Consider the following 24,837-nt stretch of genomic DNA (forward strand, 5'->3'; position numbering starts at 1 on the left):
CTAAAGTGAGTGGCCAGCACCCTAGAGTCAAGGACTCGCTTGGGTGTATCCCTGACCTCCTCAACCGTCACATTCCACCGGCGTAACAACCTCACTCCCTGGGCTACCGAAGTCGGGAGATAGGAGCCGTGCCGAACACGCATGCTTTTCACTCTCCCGCCCATAAACCAGTCCTGTAAAAAGGGGTCTCCCCATTTCCTGAAACTGTGCACCCAGCCCGGTGTCTGGGGGTCATCTCTTCCGAGAGGCCCGAAGTTCCTTTTCAGAAAGTTAGTAGTCAGGACAACAACTGGGTTAACCATGGCCAACCCACCGTGTCGCCGGGCTAGGTACGTCACTTCCCGCTTAATGAGGTTGAGCCTGTTCCCCCACAACATGCGAAAGAACAAACCGAACACCCGCGAGTGAAGGCTACATGGCAAAAGACAGGTGTGACTGACGTACGTAAACAGGGGCAATACGTAGGTTTTAATCAGGTGAACCCTTTCTCTGTAGGTCAGTTTCCACCGGCAACACTCGTCTACCTTGCTGCAGGCCACAGCTAAACGTTCGGTCCAGTTGACCAACGAGTAGTCTCCCGGTCCGAACTTAACCCCCAAGATTTGAATTTGGTCACGGGCCACTGGGAAACCGTCGGGGAGAGGGAATTGCTTCCCCTCCTTCCCGCACCAGAAAACTACGCTCTTGTCCCGGTTAATCCGGGAGGAAGTGGCAGCAGAATAGCTCTTCATCATTTCATCCACTGTGACTGCCTCCTGTGTGTCGGACACAATCACAGAGATGTCGTCAGCGTAAGCCAGTATCCGTAAGGGCCTTCCTGGGGTTCGGGCCACTCCTCTTAAACGACTTGCATCAACCCTTCGGATGAAGGGATCTATAGCAAAGACGTACAAGAGGGGGCTGAGGGGACAGCCCTGCCTCACCCCAGATCGGATTTTAAACGGTTTGCCTCTCCATCCATTAACAAGAGTGAAGCTTTCGGCCCCTCTATATAAAGAAATCAGCCAATTGATAAGTTTTCCCGGCAAGCCATACCTGCGCAAGACTGCCCACAGATAGTAATGATCCACCCGATCAAACGCCTTCGACTGATCAAGTGCCAAGAGATACTTATCCCCATCCTCTACCCTACACCGCTCAATGGCTTCCCTGACCTCGCAGACGGCGTCAAAGACAGTTCTGCCCTTCACGGTGCAGTATTGAGAATCAGACAAGACCTCACTTGCGACCCCCTGCAAACGTTTAAAAATGATCTTCGCCAAAACCTTCCTGTCGACATTCAAGAGTGATATGGGTCGCCAGTTCCCCACATCAGCCGTGTCGACAACTCTGGGCTTAGTTAGCATAAATCACTGCCGAGGATCTCATCGAAGGAGGGAGTATCCCCCTCTCCAGGCTTTCATTAAAACCTTCGGTGAGACTAGGGGCCAGGAGACCGCAGAAGGCATGATAGAATTCGGCCGTAAGACCGTCAGGGCCCGGAGATTTTTTCCTTGTCTGCTCTAATATTGTCTCTGTGAGCTCCTTGACAGTGATTGGGCTAACCAACTCATCCAGCTTTCCATGATCAATCTCAGGAAGGGAAAGACCCATCAAAAAGTCGTCCGCCTGATGTCGGCAGGGTCTCCTCTGTCCGAGGAGCTCCACATAGTAATCGCGGACAACCCTCTGTATCCCCCGAGGAGTTTCCTCCAGGACACCGAGGGTGTTCCGCAGACAGGTAATGATCTTAGCAGACTCCTTCCTTTTGCAACTAAGAAAAGGATCGGGTGAGTGGTAAGCCCCATGATCCCTTTCCTTGAGCAAGGAGGCATACCTGTCATACTGGAACGTCCTCATCATGGATTTGACCCTAGAGATGTCCCCGGGATCACCTCGTTGCGACACCAGACAGTCTAACTTGCACAGGAGCCCGAGATAAGTCCTGTACTTTGAGGACTGGATGTTCTGAGAAAGAGAGCGAAATAAGGCACGGGTTCTTACCTTCACCATCTCCCACCACTCAGACTTCGTCGTGCAGAATTCCGCAACGGTGACCTGGTCATGAAAGAAGTTCTCGAAAGCCTGCTGAACCCAGCCTTCTGTCAAGATGTCAGAATTAAGTCGCCAAATCCCTTTACCTCTTAGCGGAGCCTGCGAGACATTTAACAGACAGGTAAGAATAAGGTGATCGGAGAACTCCACCGGTTTAAGCACAAGTGCCGTCACCGGAAGAGACTCCTTAACATAAATCCTATCTATCCTACTCTGGCAATTACCTCGCTGATATGTGTAACCTGTGAGGTCTTGGTTGTGCTTAATATGCACATCTACCAAGCCTGCCTGCCTGACTATTCTAGTAAGGGCCAAAGCGTCGTATCCCGGTTTGTCTTTGCCACCTTTCCTGTCTTTGGTCCTAGTAACGGTATTAAAATCACCAGCAAAGACAATATGCCGGGACGTGTAGAGGAAAGGCTCTATCTCGTTAAACAGACGCTTCCTCTCCCACTTGGTCTGGGGGGCATAGATATTAATCAGACGGAGAGGCTGCCTGCCTACCGACACATCAAGAACTACGCACCTACCCTTCGTTATCTCAATCACCCTATTGAACGTTATGTCCACACCCTGGAACAGGATGGCAACTCCCCCGTAGCCCTCCGTGGCTAGTGAAAAAAAGGAGTGCCCCCATCTCCAGTCGCGTTTAGCTGCATGCAGGGCCCCCAGGGAGTCCAGGCGGGTTTCCTGGACAAAGATTATATGGTAGTTCTCCCTGTGCCAGTTATCATAGGCTATAAATCGGGCCCTGCACGTCTTAATACTAGCCACGTTATGAGTGGCTAAGGATAGTATGGGGAGAGTCGCCATCAAGGGTGATGAGAATGAGGAGACTTTCCCTTTTTCCGTACGTTCTCACCGTCCGAGTCTGAGGGGTACCTTTTCGCGGAGAGCCCCGCGGGCAAGGCGTCCTCCTCCGGAATCGGCACCTCTACCAACTCGCTATCCTCTGCCAGGTGTCCTCGAGCTTCCGCGGCCCTTCCACCCTCCCCCGCCACTGTCGCCACTACCGCCGTCGCCTCTGCCGCCTCCTCGACTTCCATGCGGGTACCCCAGTCCATCAGGGCACTAAACCTGTTCTGGACTGGTATGTCCCTGCACGTCTTGCCGATAGCGGTTTCAGCGACGGCCGCCGCCGCTGATGATTTTGCGGCAGCGACAACGATGGATTTGGGTTTCGGGGCCCCGGAGCTCCCCCGTCCCGAAGGGACTTTCTCCCCCTCTAGTGTGGAGGGTGGATCCCCCCGGGAAGGGGTCTTAGCAGAGGCGGAGGATCTTACCGGACCTCTCCGAGCTGCCTCCTGAGTTGGGGTCTCCTTCCTCGGACCGACAGTCGTCCACCCCGACTCATCCCGCGTGGTTGCGGCTCGGGGTCCTGACGCCGATCGTGTGGTGATGCCTGTGGAAGGAGTACAGACAGAAATGGGGTGAGACATTCGTTGTTTTGGACGGACAGGCAACGGGTCAATGATGTTACTTACGGGGTCGGTGCCGGAGGAGGTACCTGGGGCGTCGGGTAGAGCCTTGTCCCGAGCGCCCCCCACAACTGGCCGCGGGTCTTCCTCTGCGAATTCGCCCTCTCCTTCCCAGATACTGTCCAAGTTGTGCTGGGCTTCAGGACACGCTCTGTAGGAATGACCCAACACCCCGCACAGGTTGCAACGGATAGTAGTGCACTCCTGCTTGGAGTGTCCTACAACACCGCATAGGGTGCACTTGGTGACATCACACCCTATGCTGAAATGCCGGGGCGAGCCACACTTGTGGCACACCCGGGGCTGACCGGGATAGAAGCACGATACCCGGTCAGTCCCGATGAAGAAGGAGTTGGGCATGTGCTGTAGGAGACCCCGTACCTCCTTCAGACGGATGTTGACCGTCCAGCCGCCGTTCCAGATCCCGTCCTCACAGAGAGTCTTGACCGGGGTGGTCAAGACCTCCCCGTATCTGCGGGCCCACACCAGTATGTCCGCGACGGGTATGGACTCATTCCGCACCAGGAAGTTCACCTTGCGGACCTCCTGGCGCGATATGGCCTGGACATTGAACCGGGCCCATAGGCTGTCGCCGGACTTTGGCACCCCCTCCCAAAGGGTCCAGAACCTCTCCAGACCCCTCGGGGACATGAAACTGATGTCATACTCAGGGGTGCCGCTAACGTGGATGATGGCGAAAAAGTCCGCGACCGCAAAGCCCAGGTCCTTCAGGGCCCCTACCACCCGCTTCCTATCGGGCACGGATCCCTCCGCTACGTGCAGCAGGCGGACCACGTTCCTTCTCCGCATGGGTTGCCCTGCTGGGAGTCCCGTAGCCCGCCTGCCTGGTGGTGGCACCTGAACCTTCGGGGGACCCGCCGCCCAGGCGTTAGCGGTTGCGGGTGTCGCACCTGGGGCCACCGTTGGAGTGGGCACTATGGGCACTGTGGACCCCCCCGTGGCCCCGCTACCATGCCCGCCCGTGGACCCATCGGCGGGTACCGCGGCCACCGCAGCGACCCCCTGTGTCACGGCGGGGGAAGGTGTCACCCCGGTGGGAGTCCCCCCTTCGGCCGGAGCAGGAGCCCTGACCGCAGCGGCCGCCCCCGCAGCCCGGGCCACCGCCGACCTCCCGGGGTTCTGCCCCCCAGGGTTCTTCCCCACCCTGACTATAGGGGCCATCGCGGGTGGTCCCGCGGTCCCCTGGCATACAGAATGTGTGGTGTGCGGTGCGACTTTAAGATTACCGGGGGGCGCGGCCTGTGCCGCGACGGGGGCGGAGCCAGCAACCGGCATCACGGCTGCGGGAGCCCCGGGGGTCACCGGCACCGCTGCCGGAGTGACCCCGGCGAGGACCGCAGCCGCACCCGGCACTGCCTCCATTGTAACCGCCGCGGTTTCGGCCGTGGCGCCCGGCAAAACTCCGGACAGATTATCATCTGTCCGGGGTAGTTTGGACAGGGAGCGGGCCACCCGGGTAGCGGCGGCCCCGCTCACAACAACAGCCGCCTCTGGCTGCCCTCCAGGCGAGTCCTCCGCCCGGAGTAGTGGGGACAGAGGGCGGGCCGCCCAGGTAGCGGCAGCCCCACTCGCAACGGCAGCTTCTTTTAGCTGCACTCCGGGCGATTCCTCCGCCCGGAGTAGTCTGGACAGGGGGAGGGCAGCCCGGTTAGCGGCGGCCCCGTACACGGAGGACGGCACCTCCGGGGACACCGAAGCCGCAGGAGCAGCCGGGACAACTAGGTCCACCACCACAGGGTGGATGGGACCAACTACAACGGGGGGAGCGGCTACAGAACCGCCGATCCCTCTGGAGGGACAAGGAGGCGGGCACGCCGCCGGGAGCGCCGGCACGGATCCCGCGGCAGCAGCAGCCGCCCCGGCGGCCGCCGAAGCGGTCGCCGGTGCCGCAGCCGGCCGCGGGGGTGACAAAACCCGCGCCCCGATGGGGGCCACGGAAGACGGACGGACACAGACAGGGGAACGTGAACGTACTACAGAGGGAACACACACTGGGGGTGGGGGGACAACAGGGGACATGACAACAACAGGGGACATACCGACAGGTACATCGGGGAAGGTACTCACACAAGGTCCCCGGGGCTCACCGGCCAAACGCAGACCGGCGGGGATAGTGTCCCTGGCCCTCCGACGGGAAGGGCCCGCTCTCGGATCCTCGGCAGCAGCGTCGGGGACCCGGGCCGGGAGGGATGGGAACTCCTCCTCGGACATGATGGGGGGGGTATCCCCGACGCTCTCCTCCCCGGACGATTGGATAGCGGGCCTGCTCCTGGTGGTCTTCTTTTTCCGCCTCCGTGGCGCAGCTTGGATCTTAATGTCCTCCTCCTCGTCCAATTCCTCCATTGAAAAAATCAGCGGCCTTCGTATAGCGGACTTCTCCTGGGTCCCGTCGTACTGTGGTGGTGGCGGTGGCGGTGGTGATGTAGGCGCCACCGGTTCCGGGTCCTCCGGGGTTGGTGGTACCCCCGACTCCTCCACCTCCTGCTCCCGCAGCTTCTCCTGCAGGAAACGCACGCGGTCACGGTTCTGGGCTGTGCGTCTCGCCAACTCCGCTTCTTTCTCCTTCAGGGAGACGATCCGCTCCCGTTTGGGGCCGCGATGACGACTCCCCACCCTGTTGCTCTGCTGCCGGAGCTCTTTCAGCTGTCCGGCAACCTCCTCCTTCTCCTCCCCCAGGGAACGCAACTCTTGTTGGAGGTTAGCCAGGGCCTGCCTGAGGGGTTCCCCGTCTGACTCCGCAGGTACTGGGAGCCCCACCTTAGCCTTTTGGGCATAGGAAGGGCCCTGTTCCACCGCCTCCTCATCTTCAGGGTTCGTATTCACACTCGCCTCGGCGGTCTCCAAGGCCCTGGCCCCGGCGTCCCTGAGGGCGAGGGCCCGTAGATGGAGGGCCCCCAGCAACAGGAGGGAAGTCGGGTCGACCCTCAGATGGTGGGGCAGACCGACTCCCTTCTTGAGCATGGCTATTTTGGCGCTCAAGGCCGTGGTGTATGCCTCGAGCGCCTCCATGTTCCGACGCACAGCCCTGCATACGGTTCCTGCAGTCTCCCGGGATGGGAGTAGGATGCCGTCCTCCGTGTAGACCAGTTTCTCCGTGATTATGGAAATGCGGCCCCTCCACTCCTCAATGAGGGTGGAGGCCATGATGGGACCCCGGGGAGGCAGTTACCTTCCCCGGGGTAGCAAACGTCCAGCACCGAAAGTAATAAAAAGAAACCAAGTTCCACCAGCAACACAAAACCACCTCCTCTCCCCTCGCCTCCCAACTCCACAGTGAGCAGCCGACGCCCAGCCCTGATTGGAGCTGGAGATATTTTATTTGTTTTTTTAAACAGCCACCAAAAATAATCAAAATATAACAATAATAACAAATATAACAATGATAACAAAAATTATAATAACAAAATATGCAAAATTGTTTTTTTTTTTGTTTTTTTTTGTTTTTTTTTTCTAAAAAAATTAATCAAAATATAACAATGATAACAATAACAACAATTATAACAAAATAATTTTATTTTTTTTTTATTTTTTTTTTATATATATAAACCAACCCTCCCCATCACCCACCATCACCCATTTTACAAAACCAAACCTCCCCTTCACCCACCATCACCCATTTTAAAAAAAAACCCAACCCTCCCCTTCACCCACCATCACCCATTTTAAAAAAACCCTACCCCTCCCATCACCCACCCCTCACCCACACACAAACCCACCCACAGTAATTAAAAAACAACCATACACCTTCTTGTACCTTCCCACCCCCACCCATAACACATACCCTCCCGCTAACATTAAAACAAAACAGTACACACTAAAAATATCACATAAAACACCCCCCATCCCCACGCCCCATTAGATTCCGGTCCATGTGTGTTGGTGATCCGGGACGGAATCTGTACGGACGTGGCGGTTGGGGACACAACTAAAGAAAAAGAAAAACGGAAAAGTAAGATACATAAAGAAACAAAAACCCAATAAAACAAAAACTTCTAAAACATCAAACCATGACGGTGGCAACGTACGGTACTCCAGGTACTCATCTAAAACACGTAGCAGCCTTCCTTGAAAAAGTATGTACACCTTTCAACGACAAAACAGTTAACTGTTAGTTGCATGACATAACGCTAAAAAGTGCAATGACATGCCTAAAACAATAGGGGACAGTATGTGATAACTACTAACATGCTGGGCTCTTGTACAGAGACCATGGCCTCAAGGCGGGTGGACCTTGAGGTTTTTCCACAGCCGTTGCCAATGCTGGTTTTCCATGGAAGCCCTCTCTTTTGTCGCGATTGCCACCACCGCTGTGAAGATATCATTCACCACCACCTGACAGGAAAGGACCTTTTGTCGGATGGAAACCTGACATCTAGCGTGCCACGTGAAATATCTAATAACTGCGCTAACTAGAAAAACAGTGCTCAAATTAAACCTCTGCCCCCTGCTGTTGGTCGTCCCGTAGACCCACTCCGCGTATGACATGCGAGAGAGGAATGGGATACCTAAGGCGACTGACACCCCCCGGTAAACATCCACATTAAAGGGGCACTCAAGCAGAAAGTGGTCCATGGACTCAACTTTCCCGAAACATTCCACCCGGGGACAACCGCGATCCGCTATGTTCCGGTACTTAAGATTCCCTCTTACATATAGTCTACCGTGAAAACTGAGAAACGCCACGTCCTGATATTTCTCGGGCAGTCGTTCGGAATTTAGATTTTGTAATCCCGAAGCGAGAGTCCGTGGCGCGCAGTCTTTCAAGGCCAGCGAAACGCTAAAGTGAGTGGCCAGCACCCTAGAGTCAAGGACTCGCTTGGGTGTATCCCTGACCTCCTCAACCGTCACATTCCACCGGCGTAACAACCTCACTCCCTGGGCTACCGAAGTCGGGAGATAGGAGCCGTGCCGAACACGCATGCTTTTCACTCTTCCGCCCATAAACCAGTCCTGTAAAAAGGGGTCTCCCCATTTCCTGAAACTGTGCACCCAGCCCGGTGTCTGGGGGTCATCTCTTCCGAGAGGCCCGAAGTTCCTTTTCAGAAAGTTAGTAGTCAGGACAACAACTGGGTTAACCATGGCCAACCCACCGTGTCGCCGGGCTAGGTACGTCACTTCCCGCTTAATGAGGTTGAGCCTGTTCCCCCACAACATGCGAAAGAACAAACCGAACACCCGCGAGTGAAGGCTACATGGCAAAAGACAGGTGTGACTGACGTACGTAAACAGGGGCAATACGTAGGTTTTAATCAGGTGAACCCTTTCTCTGTAGGTCAGTTTCCACCGGCAACACTCGTCTACCTTGCTGCAGGCCACAGCTAAACGTTCGGTCCAGTTGACCAACGAGTAATCTCCCGGTCCGAACTTAACCCCCAAGATTTGAATTTGGTCACGGGCCACTGGGAAACCGTCGGGGAGAGGGAATTGCTTCCCCTCCTTCCCGCACCAGAAAACTACGCTCTTGTCCCGGTTAATCCGGGAGGAAGTGGCAGCAGAATAGCTCTTCATCATTTCATCCACTGTGACTGCCTCCTGTGTGTCGGACACAATCACAGAGATGTCGTCAGCGTAAGCCAGTATCCGTAAGGGCCTTCCTGGGGTTCGGGCCACTCCTCTTAAACGACTTGCATCAACCCTTCGGATGAAGGGATCTATAGCAAAGACGTACAAGAGGGGGCTGAGGGGACAGCCCTGCCTCACCCCAGATCGGATTTTAAACGGTTTGCCTCTCCATCCATTAACAAGAGTGAAGCTTTCGGCCCCTCTATATAAAGAAATCAGCCAATTGATAAGTTTTCCCGGCAAGCCATACCTGCGCAAGACTGCCCACAGATAGTAATGATCCACCCGATCAAACGCCTTCGACTGATCAAGTGCCAAGAGATACTTATCCCCATCCTCTACCCTACACCGCTCGATGGCTTCCCTGACCTCGCAGACGGCGTCAAAGACAGTTCTGCCCTTCACGGTGCAGTATTGAGAATCAGACAAGACCTCACTTGCGACCCCCTGCAAACGTTTAAAAATGATCTTCGCCAAAACCTTCCTGTCGACATTCAAGAGTGATATGGGTCGCCAGTTCCCCACATCAGCCGTGTCGACAACTCTGGGCTTAGTTAGCATAATCACTGCCGAGGATCTCATCGAAGGAGGGAGTATCCCCCTCTCCAGGCTTTCATTAAAAACTTCGGTGAGACTAGGGGCCAGGAGACCGCAGAAGGCATGATAGAATTCGGCCGTAAGACCGTCAGGGCCCGGAGATTTTTTCCTCGTCTGCTCTAATATTGTCTCCGTGACCTCCTTGACAGTGATTGGGCTAACCAACTCATCCAGCTTTCCATGATCAATCTCAGGAAGGGAAAGACCCATCAAAAAGTCGTCCGCCTGATGTCGGCAGGGTCTCCTCTGTCCGAGGAGCTCCACATAGTAATCGCGGACAACCCTCTGTATCCCCCGAGGAGTTTCCTCCAGGACACCGAGGGTGTTCCGCAGACAGGTAATGATCTTAGCAGACTCCTTCCTTTTGCAACTAAGAAAAGGATAGGGTGAGTGGTAAGCCCCATGATCCCTTTCCTTGAGCAAGGAGGCATACCTGTCATACTGGAACGTCCTCATCATGGATTTGACCCTAGAGATGTCCCCGGGATCACCTCGTTGCGACACCAGACAGTCTAACTTGCACAGGAGCCCGAGATAAGTCCTGTACTTTGAGGACTGGATGTTCTGAGAAAGAGAGCGAAATAAGGCACGGGTTCTTACCTTCACCATCTCCCACCACTCAGACTTCGTCGTGCAGAATTCCGCAATGGTGACCTGGTCATGAAAGAAGTTCTCGAAAGCCTGCTGAACCCAGCCTTCTGTCAAGATGTCAGAATTAAGTCGCCAAATCCCTTTACCTCTTAGCGGAGCCTGCGAGACATTTAACAGACAGGTAAGAATAAAGTGATCGGAGAACTCCACCGGTTTAAGCACAAGTGCCGTCACCGGAAGAGACTCCTTAACATAAATCCTATCTATCCTACTCTGGCAGTTACCTCGCTGATATGTGTAACCTGTGAGGTCTGGGTTGTGCTTAATATGCACATCTACCAAGCCTGCCTGCCTGACTATTCTAGTAAGGGCCAAAGCGTCGTATCCCGGTTTGTCTTTGCCACCTTTCCTGTCTTTGGTCCTAGTAACGGTATTAAAATCACCAGCAAAGACAATATGCCGGGACGTGTAGAGGAAAGGCTCTATCTCGTTAAACAGACGCTTCCTCTCCCACTTGGTCTGGGGGGCATAGATATTAATCAGACGGAGAGGCTGCCTGCCTACCGACACATCAAGAACTACGCACCTACCCTTCGTTATCTCAATCACCCTATTGAACGTTATGTCCACACCCTGGAACAGGATGGCAACTCCCCCGTAGCCCTCCGTGGCTAGTGAAAAAAAGGAGTGCCCCCATCTCCAGTCGCGTTTAGCTGCATGCAGGGCCCCCAGGGAGTCCAGGCGGGTTTCCTGGACAAAGATTATATGGTAGTTCTCCCTGTGCCAGTTATCATAGGCTATAAATCGGGCCCTGCACGTCTTAATACTAGCCACGTTATGAGTGGCTAAGGATAGTATGGGGAGAGTCGCCATCAAGGGTGATGAGAATGAGGAGACTTTCCCTTTTTCCGTACGTTCTCACCGTCCGAGTCTGAGGGGTACCTTTTCGCGGAGAGCCCCGCGGGCAAGGCGTCCTCCTCCGGAATCGGCACCTCTACCAACTCGCTATCCTCCACCTCTGCCAGGTGTCCTCGAGCTTCCGCGGCCCTTCCACCCTCCCCCGCCACTGTCGCCACTACCGCCGCCGCCTCTGCCGCCTCCTCGACCTCCATGCGGGTACCCCAGTCCATCAGGGCACTAAACCTGTTCTGGACTGGTATGTCCCCGCACGTCTTGCCGATAGCGGTTTCAGCGACGGCCGCCGCCGCTGATGATTTTGCGGCAGCGACAACGATGGATTTGGGTTTCGGGGCCCCGGAGCTCCCCCGTCCCGAAGGGACTTTCTCCCCCTCTAGTGTGGAGGGTGGATCCCCCCGGGAAGGGGTCTTAGCAGAGGCGGAGGATCTTACCGGACCTCTCCGAGCTGCCTCCTGAGTTGGGGTCTCCTTCCTCGGACCGACAGTCGTCCACCCCGACTCATCCCGCGTGGTTGCGGCTCGGGGTCCTGACGCCGATCGTGTGGTGATGCCTGTGGAAGGAGTACAGACAGAAATGGGGTGAGACATTCGTTGTTTTGGACGGACAGGCAACGGGTCAATGATGTTACTTACGGGGTCGGTGCCGGAGGAGGTACCTGGGGCGTCGGGTAGAGCCTTGTCCCGAGCGCCCCCCACAACTGGCCGCGGGTCTTCCTCTGCGAATTCGCCCTCTCCTTCCCAGATACTGTCCAAGTTGTGCTGGGCTTCAGGACACGCTCTGTAGGAATGACCCAACACCCCGCACAGGTTGCAACGGATGGTAGTGCACTCCTGCTTGGAGTGTCCTACAACACCGCATAGGGTGCACTTGGTGACATCACACCCTATGCTGAAATGCCGGGGCGAGCCACACTTGTGGCACACCCGGGGCTGACCGGGATAGAAGCACGATACCCGGTCAGTCCCGATGAAGAAGGAGTTGGGCATGTGCTGTAGGAGACCCCGTACCTCCTTCAGACGGATGTTGACCGTCCAGCCGCCGTTCCAGATCCCGTCCTCACAGAGAGTCTTGACCGGGGTGGTCAAGACCTCCCCGTATCTGCGGGCCCACACCAGTATGTCCGCGACGGGTATGGACTCATTCCGCACCAGGAAGTTCACCTTGCGGACCTCCTGGCGCGATATGGCCTGGACATTGAACCGGGCCCATAGGCTGTCGCCGGACTTTGGCACCCCCTCCCAAAGGGTCCAGAACCTCTCCAGACCCCTCGGGGACATGAAACTGATGTCATACTCAGGGGTGCCGCTAACGTGGATGATGGCGAAAAAGTCCGCGACCGCGTTCGGAATTTAGATTTTGTAATCCCGAAGCGAGAGTCCGTGGCGCGCAGTCTTTCAAGGCCAGCGAAACGCTAAAGTGAGTGGCCAGCACCCTAGAGTCAAGGACTCGCTTGGGTGTATCCCTGACCTCCTCAACCGTCACATTCCACCGGCGTAACAACCTCACTCCCTGGGCTACCGAAGTCGGGAGATAGGAGCCGTGCCGAACACGCATGCTTTTCACTCTTCCGCCCATAAACCAGTCCTGTAAAAAGGGGTCTCCCCATTTCCTGAAACTGTGCACCCAGCCCGGTGTCTGGGGGTCATCTCTTCCGAGAGGCCCGAAGTTCCTTTTCAGAAAGTTAGTAGTCAGGACAACAACTGGGTTAACCATGGCCAACCCACCGTGTCGCCGGGCTAGGTACGTCACTTCCCGCTTAATGAGGTTGAGCCTGTTCCCCCACAACATGCGAAAGAACAAACCGAACACCCGCGAGTGAAGGCTACATGGCAAAAGACAGGTGTGACTGACGTACGTAAACAGGGGCAATACGTAGGTTTTAATCAGGTGAACCCTTTCTCTGTAGGTCAGTTTCCACCGGCAACACTCGTCTACCTTGCTGCAGGCCACAGCTAAACGTTCGGTCCAGTTGACCAACGAGTAATCTCCCGGTCCGAACTTAACCCCCAAGATTTGAATTTGGTCACGGGCCACTGGGAAACCGTCGGGGAGAGGGAATTGCTTCCCCTCCTTCCCGCACCAGAAAACTACGCTCTTGTCCCGGTTAATCCGGGAGGAAGTGGCAGCAGAATAGCTCTTCATCATTTCATCCACTGTGACTGCCTCCTGTGTGTCGGACACAATCACAGAGATGTCGTCAGCGTAAGCCAGTATCCGTAAGGGCCTTCCTGGGGTTCGGGCCACTCCTCTTAAACGACTTGCATCAACCCTTCGGATGAAGGGATCTATAGCAAAGACGTACAAGAGGGGGCTGAGGGGACAGCCCTGCCTCACCCCAGATCGGATTTTAAACGGTTTGCCTCTCCATCCATTAACAAGAGTGAAGCTTTCGGCCCCTCTATATAAAGAAATCAGCCAATTGATAAGTTTTCCCGGCAAGCCATACCTGCGCAAGACTGCCCACAGATAGTAATGATCCACCCGATCAAACGCCTTCGACTGATCAAGTGCCAAGAGATACTTATCCCCATCCTCTACCCTACACCGCTCGATGGCTTCCCTGACCTCGCAGACGGCGTCAAAGACAGTTCTGCCCTTCACGGTGCAGTATTGAGAATCAGACAAGACCTCACTTGCGACCCCCTGCAAACGTTTAAAAATGATCTTCGCCAAAACCTTCCTGTCGACATTCAAGAGTGATATGGGTCGCCAGTTCCCCACATCAGCCGTGTCGACAACTCTGGGCTTAGTTAGCATAATCACTGCCGAGGATCTCATCGAAGGAGGGAGTATCCCCCTCTCCAGGCTTTCATTAAAAACTTCGGTGAGACTAGGGGCCAGGAGACCGCAGAAGGCATGATAGAATTCGGCCGTAAGACCGTCAGGGCCCGGAGATTTTTTCCTCGTCTGCTCTAATATTGTCTCCGTGACCTCCTTGACAGTGATTGGGCTAACCAACTCATCCAGCTTTCCATGATCAATCTCAGGAAGGGAAAGACCCATCAAAAAGTCGTCCGCCTGATGTCGGCAGGGTCTCCTCTGTCCGAGGAGCTCCACATAGTAATCGCGGACAACCCTCTGTATCCCCCGAGGAGTTTCCTCCAGGACACCGAGGGTGTTCCGCAGACAGGTAATGATCTTAGCAGACTCCTTCCTTTTGCAACTAAGAAAAGGATAGGGTGAGTGGTAAGCCCCATGATCCCTTTCCTTGAGCAAGGAGGCATACCTGTCATACTGGAACGTCCTCATCATGGATTTGACCCTAGAGATGTCCCCGGGATCACCTCGTTGCGACACCAGACAGTCTAACTTGCACAGGAGCCCGAGATAAGTCCTGTACTTTGAGGACTGGATGTTCTGAGAAAGAGAGCGAAATAAGGCACGGGTTCTTACCTTCACCATCTCCCACCACTCAGACTTCGTCGTGCAGAATTCCGCAATGGTGACCTGGTCATGAAAGAAGTTCTCGAAAGCCTGCTGAACCCAGCCTTCTGTCAAGATGTCAGAATTAAGTCGCCAAATCCCTTTACCTCTTAGCGGAGCCTGCGAGACATTTAACAGACAGGTAAGAATAAAGTGATCGGAGAACTCCACCGGTTTAAGCACAAGTGCCGTCACCGGAAGAGACTCCTTAACATAAATCCTATCTATCCTACTCTGGCAGTTACCTCGCTGATATGTGTAACCTGTGAGGTCTGGGTTGTGCTTAATATGCACATCTACCAAGCCTGCCTGCCTGACTATTCTAGTAAGGGCCAAAGCGTCGTATCCCGGTTTGTCTTTGCCACCTTTCCTGTCTTTGGTCCTAGTAACGGTATTAAAATCACCAGCAAAGACAATATGCCGGGACGTGTAGAGGAAAGGCTCTATCTCGTTAAACAGACGCTTCCTCTCCCACTTGGTCTGGGGGGCATAGATATTAATCAGACGGAGAGGCTGCCTGCCTACCGACACATCAAGAACTACGCACCTACCCTTCGTTATCTCAATCACCCTATTGAACGTTATGTCCACACCCTGGAACAGGATGGCAACTCCCCCGTAGCCCTCCGTGGCTAGTGAAAAAAAGGAGTGCCCCCATCTCCAGTCGCGTTTAGCTGCATGCAGGGCCCCCAGGGAGTCCAGGCGGGTTTCCTGGACAAAGATTATATGGTAGTTCTCCCTGTGCCAGTTATCATAGGCTATAAATCGGGCCCTGCACGTCTTAATACTAGCCACGTTATGAGTGGCTAAGGATAGTATGGGGAGAGTCGCCATCAAGGGTGATGAGAATGAGGAGACTTTCCCTTTTTCCGTACGTTCTCACCGTCCGAGTCTGAGGGGTACCTTTTCGCGGAGAGCCCCGCGGGCAAGGCGTCCTCCTCCGGAATCGGCACCTCTACCAACTCGCTATCCTCCACCTCTGCCAGGTGTCCTCGAGCTTCCGCGGCCCTTCCACCCTCCCCCGCCACTGTCGCCACTACCGCCGCCGCCTCTGCCGCCTCCTCGACCTCCATGCGGGTACCCCAGTCCATCAGGGCACTAAACCTGTTCTGGACTGGTATGTCCCCGCACGTCTTGCCGATAGCGGTTTCAGCGACGGCCGCCGCCGCTGATGATTTTGCGGCAGCGACAACGATGGATTTGGGTTTCGGGGCCCCGGAGCTCCCCCGTCCCGAAGGGACTTTCTCCCCCTCTAGTGTGGAGGGTGGATCCCCCCGGGAAGGGGTCTTAGCAGAGGCGGAGGATCTTACCGGACCTCTCCGAGCTGCCTCCTGAGTTGGGGTCTCCTTCCTCGGACCGACAGTCGTCCACCCCGACTCATCCCGCGTGGTTGCGGCTCGGGGTCCTGACGCCGATCGTGTGGTGATGCCTGTGGAAGGAGTACAGACAGAAATGGGGTGAGACATTCGTTGTTTTGGACGGACAGGCAACGGGTCAATGATGTTACTTACGGGGTCGGTGCCGGAGGAGGTACCTGGGGCGTCGGGTAGAGCCTTGTCCCGAGCGCCCCCCACAACTGGCCGCGGGTCTTCCTCTGCGAATTCGCCCTCTCCTTCCCAGATACTGTCCAAGTTGTGCTGGGCTTCAGGACACGCTCTGTAGGAATGACCCAACACCCCGCACAGGTTGCAACGGATGGTAGTGCACTCCTGCTTGGAGTGTCCTACAACACCGCATAGGGTGCACTTGGTGACATCACACCCTATGCTGAAATGCCGGGGCGAGCCACACTTGTGGCACACCCGGGGCTGACCGGGATAGAAGCACGATACCCGGTCAGTCCCGATGAAGAAGGAGTTGGGCATGTGCTGTAGGAGACCCCGTACCTCCTTCAGACGGATGTTGACCGTCCAGCCGCCGTTCCAGATCCCGTCCTCACAGAGAGTCTTGACCGGGGTGGTCAAGACCTCCCCGTATCTGCGGGCCCACACCAGTATGTCCGCGACGGGTATGGACTCATTCCGCACCAGGAAGTTCACCTTGCGGACCTCCTGGCGCGATATGGCCTGGACATTGAACCGGGCCCATAGGCTGTCGCCGGACTTTGGCACCCCCTCCCAAAGGGTCCAGAACCTCTCCAGACCCCTCGGGGACATGAAACTGATGTCATACTCAGGGGTGCCGCTAACGTGGATGATGGCGAAAAAGTCCGCGACCGCAAAGCCCAGGTCCTTCAGGGCCCCTACCACCCGCTTCCTATCGGGCACGGATCCCTCCGCTACGTGCAGCAGGCGGACCACGTTCCTTCTCCGCATGGGTTGCCCCGCTGGGAGTCCCGTAGCCCGCCTGCCTGGTGGTGGCACCTGAACCTTCGGGGGACCCGCCGCCCAGGCGTTAGCGGTTGCGGGTGTCGCACCTGGGGCCACCGTTGGAGTGGGCACTATGGGCACTGTGGACCCCCCCGTGGCCCCGCTACCATGCCCGCCCGTGGACCCACCGGCGGGTACCGCGGCCACCGCAGCGACCCCCTGTGTCACGGCGGGGGAAGGTGTCACCCCGGTGGGAATCCCCCCTTCGGCCGGAGCAGGAGCCCTGACCGCAGCGGCCGCCACCCCCACCTCTTTCGAAGCAGGGGCAACCACCCCCGCAGCCCGGGCCACCGCCGACCTCCCGGGGTTCTGCCCCCCAGGGTCCTTCCCCACCCTGACCGTAGGGGCCATCGCGGGTGGTCCCGCGGTCCCCTGGCATACAGTGTGTGTGTTGTGCACCGTGACTTTAAAATTACCGGGGGGCGTGTCCTGTGCCGCGGCGGGGGCGGAGCCAGCAACCGGCATCACGGCTGCGGGAGCCCCGGGGGTCACCGGCACCGCTGCCGGAGTGACCCCGGCGGGGACCGCAGCCGCACCCGGCACTGCCTCCATCGAAACCGCGGCGCCCGGCAAAACTCCGGACAGATTATCATCTGTCCGGGGTAGTTTGGACAGGGAGCGGGCCACCCGGGTAGCGGCGGCCCCGCTCACAACAACAGCCGCCTCTGGCTGCCCTCCAGGCGAGTCCTCCGCCCGGAGTAGTGGGGACAGAGGGCGGGCCGCCCAGGTAGCGGCAGCCCCACTCGCAACGGCAGCTTCTTTTAGCTGCACTCCGGGCGATTCCTCCGCCCGGAGTAGTCTGGACAGGGGGAGGGCAGCCCGGTTAGCGGCGGCCCCGTACACGGAGGACGGCACCTCCGGGGACACCGAAGCCGCAGGAGCAGCCGGGACAACTAGGTCCACCACCACAGGGTGGATGGGACCAATTACAACGGGGGGAGCGGCCACAGAACCGCCGATCCCTCTGGAGGGACAAGGAGGCGGGCACGCCGCCGGGAGCGCCGGCACGGATCCTGCGGCAGCAGCAGCCGCCCCGGCGGCCGCCGAAGCGGTCGCCGGTGCCGCAGCCGGCCGCGGGGGTGACAAAACCACGGAAGACGGACGGACACAGACAGGGGAACGTGAACGTACTACAGAGGGAACACACACTGGGGGTGGGGGGACAACAGGGGACATGACAACAACAGGGGACATACCGACAGGTACATCGGGGAAGGTACTCACACAAGGTCCCCGGGGCTCACCGGCCAAACGCAGACCGGCGGGGATAGTGTCCCTGGCCCTCCGACGGGAAGGGCCCGCTCTCGGATCCTCGGCAGCAGCGTCGGGGACCCGGGCCGGGAGGGATGGGAACTCCTCCTCGGACATGATGGGGGGGGTATCCCCGACGCTCTCCTCCCCGGACGATTGGATAGCGGGCCTGCTCCTGGTGGTCTTCTTTTTCCGCCTCCGTGGCGCAGCTTGGATCTTAATGTCCTCCTCCTCGTCCAATTCCTCCATTGAAAAAATCAGCGGCCTTCGTATAGCGGACTTCTCCTGGGTCCCATCGTACTGTGGTGGTGGCGGTGGCGGTGGTGATGTAGGCGCCACCGGTTCCGGGTCCTCCGGGGTCGGTGGTACCCCCGACTCCTCCACCTCCTGCTCCCGCAGCTTCTCCTGCAGGAAACGCACGCGGTCACGGTTCTGGGCTGTGCGTCTCGCCAACTCCGCTTCTTTCTCTTTCAGGGAGACGATCCGCTCCCGTATGGGGCCGCGATGACGACTCCCCACCCTGTTGCTCTGCTGCCGGAGCTCTTTCAGCTGTCCGGCAACCTCCTCCTTCTCCTCCCCCAGGGAACGCAACTCTTGTTGGAGGTTAGCCAGGGCCTGCCTGAGGGGTTCCCCGTCTGACTCCGCAGGTACTGGGAGCCCCACCTTAGCCTTTTGGGCATAGGAAGGGCCCTGTTCCACCGCCTCCTCATCTTCAGGGTTCGTATTCACACTCGCCTCGGCGGTCTCCAAGGCCCTGGCCCCGGCGTCCCTGAGGGCGAGGGCCCGTAGATGGAGGGCCCCCAGCAACAGGAGGGAAGTCGGGTCGACCCTCAGATGGTGGGGCAGACCGACTCCCTTCTTGAGCATGGCTATTTTGGCGCTCAAGGCCGTGGTGTATGCCTCGAGCGCCTCCATGTTCCGACGCACAGCCCTGCATACGGTTCCTGCAGTCTCCCGGGATGGGAGTAGGATGCCGTCCTCCGTGTAGACCAGTTTCTCCGTGATTATGGAAATGCGGCCCCTCCACTCCTCAATGAGGGTGGAGGCCATGATGGGACCCCGGGGAGGCAGTTACCTTCCCCGGGGTAGCAAACGTCCAGCACCGAAAGTAATAAAAAGAAACCAAGTTCCACCAGCAACACAAAACCACCTCCTCTCCCCTCGCCTCCCAACTCCACAGTGAGCAGCCGACGCCCAGCCCTGATTGGAGCTGGAATTACCGCGGCTGCTGGCACCAGACTTGCCCTCCAATAGATCCTCGTTAAAGGATTTAAAGTGTACTCATTCCAATTACAGGGCCTCGAAAGAGTCCTGTATTGTTATTTTTCCTCACTACCTCCCCGAGTCGGGAGTGGGTAATTTGCGCGCCTGCTGCCTTCCTTGGATGTGGTAGCCGTTTCTCAGGCTCCCTCTCCGGAATCGAACCCTGATTCCCCGTTACCCGTGGTCACCATGGTAGGCACAGAAAGTACCATCGAAAGTTGATAGGGCAGACATCCGAATGTATCGTCGCCGTCACGGGGACGTGCGATCGGCCCGAGGTTATCTAGAGTCACCAAAGCGGCCGGCGGGGGCGAGCCCGCCGGATTGGTTTTGGTCTGATAAATGCACGCATCCCTGGGGGTCAGCGCTCGTCGGCATGTATTAGCTCTAGAATTACCACAGTTATCCAAGTAACAGATGGAGCGATCAAAGGAACCATAACTGATTTAATGAGCCATTCGCAGTTTCACTGTACCGGCCGTGTGTACTTACACGTGCATGGCTTAATCTTTGAGACAAGCATATGCTACTGGCAGGATCAACCAGGTAGCTCCCGTCGTCACGCGGGGACCCGGCGGCGGCCGGGCCCGGACGCGGCCCCCGGCGGACCGCTCCCGCCCCGGGGGCCGGGGCGGGAGGCGGCGGGCGCCGGGGGCGCAGCCCTCGGATCGGGTCTGCGTAAGGGGGGCCGCGGCGAGGGGGCCGCGGGGACGGAAGGAGAGCGCGCGCTCCCCCTCCCTTCGTTCGGGGCCGGGAGAAAGGAAGGTGCGTGCTCCGCGGCGGGGGGAACCCGGGGTGGGACGTGGAGCGCCCGCGGGTAGCCCCAACCGGCCGCGGCTTCGGGCCGCTGGGAGTCCGGGGCCGAGCAAACTCAGTCGCCTGCGAGGGGGGTCCGGCGCCCGGGGCGGCTCTCCCCCGGCCCGGGGGAGAGACCTCTGGGCCGCGGGCCGGGCCGCGGTGGGTTGCCTTCCCCGGCCCGGCGCGGGGCACCAGATCGGTCGTTGTCCTGGTCGTGGCGGTCGACGCCGACCGCTCACCTATATATCCGGCGGAGGGTGCCTGAGGACCCTGGCGAACCGGGAAGGAGTTCCGCGACACCACCGGGAAAACCCGGCCAGGCAGGCCGACTTCGATGGAGCGAGGGTCGGATGCGGCCGGCAAATCCGTTCTCATAGACTTCCAGGGCTTTTCAAGCAACTTGGCCTGCCAGAAATGGGGACTTAGAGCGAAAACGCCGGCCGGCCGCGAGCAACTTGGGCGGCCGGGAACGGGTAGGACCGAGAGTGCGGCACACGGGCTGGGCGGCCCGAGGTCCGGGGTGCCCCGGGCGGAACCCTCGGCCGTCTACCTGGCGCCAGGTTCACGGGAGCCGGGGCCGGGCCGGGAGCCGCGGCCGGGACCGGGGCCGGGTAGGACCGCCGGTGCGGCACCCGGGCTGGGCGGCCCGAGGTCCGGGGAGCTCCTGGCGGGACCCTCGGAGGTCTACCCGGCGGCAGGTTCACGGGAGCCGGGGCCGGGCCGGGAGCCGCGGCCGGGACCGGGGCCGGGTAGGACCGCCGGTGCGGCACCCGGGCCGGGCCTCCCGAGGTCCGTGGAGCCCCTGGCGGGACCCTCGGAGGTCTGCCCCAAGGTGGGCTTCCCGGGACCCGGCCCGGGACTTGGGCGGGTAGGACCGCCGGTGCGGCACCCGGGCTGGGCCTCCCGAGGTCCGGGGAGCCCCTGGCGGGACCCTCGGAGGTCTGCCCCAAGGTGGGCTTCCCGGGACCCGGCCCGGGACTTGGGCGGGTAGGACCGCCGGTGCGGCACCCGGGCTGGGCACCCCGAGGTCCGGGGAGCCCCTGGCGGGACCCTCGGGGGTCTGCCCCAAGGTGGGCTTCACGGGACCCGGCCCGGGACTTGGCCGGGTTGGACCGCCGGTGCGGCACCCGGGCCGGGCGTCCCGAGGTCCGTGGAGCCCCGGGCGGGACCCTCGGAGGTCTACCGGACGGTGGGGTTCCCGGGGCCGGGACCTGGCCGGCACCCGGGCTGGGCTTCCCGAGGTCGTTGGGAGCCGGCTCTCTGGAACTCGCAGCAGCTTCCCTATATATCCGGCGGAGGGTGCCTGACGTCCCTGGCGAACCAGGACGGGGTTCCACGTCACTACCGGGAAAACCCGGCAAGGCATGCCGACTTCGATGGAGCGAGGGTCGGATGCGGCAGGCAAATCCGACCTCATAGACTTCCAGGGCTTTTCAAGCAACTCGGCCTGCCAGAATGGGGGACTTAGAGCGAAAACGCCGGCCGGCCGCGAGCAACTACCGGGGCGGGTAGGACCGCGGGTGCGGCACCCGGGCTGGGCTGCACGAGGTCCGGGGAGCCCCTGGCGGGACCCTCGGGGGTCTGCCCCATGGTGGTGTTCCCGGGACCCGGCCCGGGACTTGGGCGGGTTGGACCGCCGGTGCTGCACCCGGGCTGGGCACCCCGAGGTCCGTGGAGCCCCTGGCGGGACCCTCGGGGGTCTGCCCCATGGTGGTGTTCCCGGGACTTGGGCGGGTTGGACCGCCGGTGCTGCACCCGGGCTGGGCACCCCGAGGTCCGGGGAGCCCCTGGCGGGACCCTCGGGGGTCTGCCCCATGGTGGTCTTCCCGGGACCCGGCCCGGGACTTGGGCGGGTTGGACCGCCGGTGCTTCACCCGGGCTGGGCACCCCGAGGTCCGGGGAGCCCCTGGCGGGACCCTCGGGGGTCTGCCCCATGGTGGTCTTCCCGGGACCCGGCCCGGGACTTGGGCGGGTTGGACCGCCGGTGCGCCACCCGGGCTGGTCCTCCCGAGGTCCGGGGAGCCCCTGGCGGGACCCTCGGGGGTCTGCCCCAAGGTGGTGTTCCCGGGAGACGGCCCGGGACTTGGGCGGGTTGGACCGCCGGTGCGGCACCCGGGCCGGGCGTCCCGAGTTCCGTGGAGCCCCGGGCGGGACCTTCGGAGGTCTACCGGCCGGGGCCGGGACCTGGCCGGCACCCGGGCTGGGCTTCGCGAGGTCGTTGGGAGCCGGCTCTCTGGAACAAGCAGCAGCTTCCCTATATATCCGGCGGAGGGTGCCTGACGTCCCTGGCGAACCGGGACGGGGTTCCACGTCACCACCGGGAAAATCCGGCAAGGCATGCCGACTTCGATGGAGCGAGGGTCGGATGCGGCCGGCAAATCCGACCTCATAGACTTCCAGGGTTTTCCAAGCAACTTGGCCTGCCGCAAACAGGGACTTAGAGCGACGGCGCGAGCCGGCCGCGAGTAGCTTTCGCGGCCGGGAACCGGGACTTTGGGCACAAAACAGCGGGGGTACATAGGCAGTGGACCCCCCAGCATACAATATATACACATCTAGCTATATCTCGACATCTACAGCTATATAGATATAGATATAGATATAGATATAGATATATATACATATACATATATATACATATATATATGCTTATATATACACATATATGTATATATATATATATCGATGTATATATATATAGATATATATATATACATATATATATATATACACATATATACATATATATATATACATACATATATATATATACATATATATATATATATATATATATATATATATATATATACATATAGAGATATCTATCTATATCTATCTATATCTATCCATCTATATCTATCTATCTATCTATCTATCTTTCCGTATCTATATAGCTACATCTATATACACGTCTATATCTATACATCTACATCGCTACATCTACGGCTCCATGCCCACAGCTCTATAGACATATCTATACATCCACCCCATCGACTTCCAGGGTTTTCCAAGCAACTTGGCCTTCCGGAAACGGGGACTTAGAGCGAAAACGCCGGCCGGCCGCGAGCAACTACCGGGGCGGGTAGGACCGCCGGTGCGGCACCCGGGCTGGGCCTCCCGAGGTCCGGGGAGCCCCTGGCGGGACCCTCGGAGGTCTGTCCCGGCCCGGGACTTGGGCGGGTTGGACCGCCGGTGCGGCACCCGGGCTGGGCACCCCGAGGTCCGGGGAGCCCCTGGCGGGACCCTCGGGGGTCTGCCCCATGGTGGTCTTCCCGGGACCCGGCCCGGGACTTGGGCGGGTTGGACCGCCGGTGCGCCACCCGGGCTGGTCCTCCCGAGGTCCGGGGAGCCCCTGGCGGGACCCTCGGGGGTCTGCCCCATGGTGGTCTTCCCGGGACCCGGCCCGGGACTTGGGCGGGTTGGACCGCCGGTGCTGCACCCGGGCTGGGCACCCCGAGGTCCGGGGAGCCCCTGGTGGGACCCTCGGGGGTCTGCCCCATGGTGGTGTTCCCGGGACCCGGCCCGGGACTTGGGCGGGTTGGACCGCCGGTGCTGCACCCGGGCTGGGCACCCCGAGGTCCGGGGAGCCCCTGGCGGGACCCTCGGGGGTCTGCCCCATGGTGGTGTTTCCGGGACCCGGCCCGGGACTTGGGCGGGTTGGACCGCCGGTGCTTCACCCGGGCTGGGCACCCCGAGGTCCGGGGAGCCCCTGGCGGGACCCTCGGGGGTCTGCCCCATGGTGGTCTTCCCGGGACCCGGCCCGGGACTTGGGCGGGTTGGACCGCCGGTGCGGCACCCGGGCTGGGCACCCCGAGGTCCGGGGAGCCCCTGGCGGGACCCTCGGGGGTCTGCCCCATGGTGGTCTTCCCGGGACCTGGCCCGGGACTTGGGCGGGTTGGACCACCGGTGCGGCACCCGGGCTGGGCACCCCGAGGTCCGGGGAGCCCCTGGCGGGACCCTCGGGGGTCTGCCCCATGGTGGTCTTCCCGGGACCCGGCCCGGGACTTGGGCGGGTTGGACCGCCGGTGCGGCACCCGGGCTGGTCCTCCCGAGGTCCGGGGAGCCCCTGGCGGGACCCTCGGGGGTCTGCCCCATGGTGGTGTTCCCGGGACCCGGCCCGGGACTTGGGCGGGTTGGAACGCCGGTGCGGCACCCGGGCTGGGCACCCCGAGGTCCGGGGAGCCCCTGGCGGGACCCTCGGGGGTCTGCCCCATGGTGGTGTTCCCGGGACCCGGCCCGGGACTTGGGCGGGTTGGAACGCCGGTGCGGCACCCGGGCTGGGCACCCCGAGGTCCGGGGAGCCCCTGGCGGGACCCTCGGGGGTCTGCCCCAAGGTGGTGTTCCCGGGAGACGGCCCGGGACTTGGGCGGGTTGGACCGCCGGTGCGGCACCCGGGCCGGGCGTCCCGAGTTCCGTGGAGCCCCGGGCGGGACCTTCGGAGGTCTACCGGCGAGGGACGGGACCTGGCCGGCACCCGGGCTGGGCTTCGCGAGGTCGTTGGGAGCCGGCTCTCTGGAACAAGCAGCAGC

General features: G+C 59.5%; 1 pseudogene; it reads right to left on the reverse strand.

Annotated features, from left to right (window-relative positions):
- Positions 1-19,440: 19,440 nt before the first annotated feature.
- LOC149299848 (18S ribosomal RNA) lies at positions 19,441-20,053 on the reverse strand (annotated as a pseudogene; the record flags this gene model as incomplete).
- Between the last annotated feature and the right edge of the window lie 4,784 nt (positions 20,054-24,837).

Source organism: Sceloporus occidentalis, unplaced genomic scaffold (genome assembly GCF_023333645.1).
Source record: "Sceloporus occidentalis isolate IW3139 unplaced genomic scaffold, rSceOcc1.0.p SCAF_28, whole genome shotgun sequence".
NCBI classification, from domain to species: domain Eukaryota; kingdom Metazoa; phylum Chordata; class Lepidosauria; order Squamata; family Phrynosomatidae; genus Sceloporus; species Sceloporus occidentalis.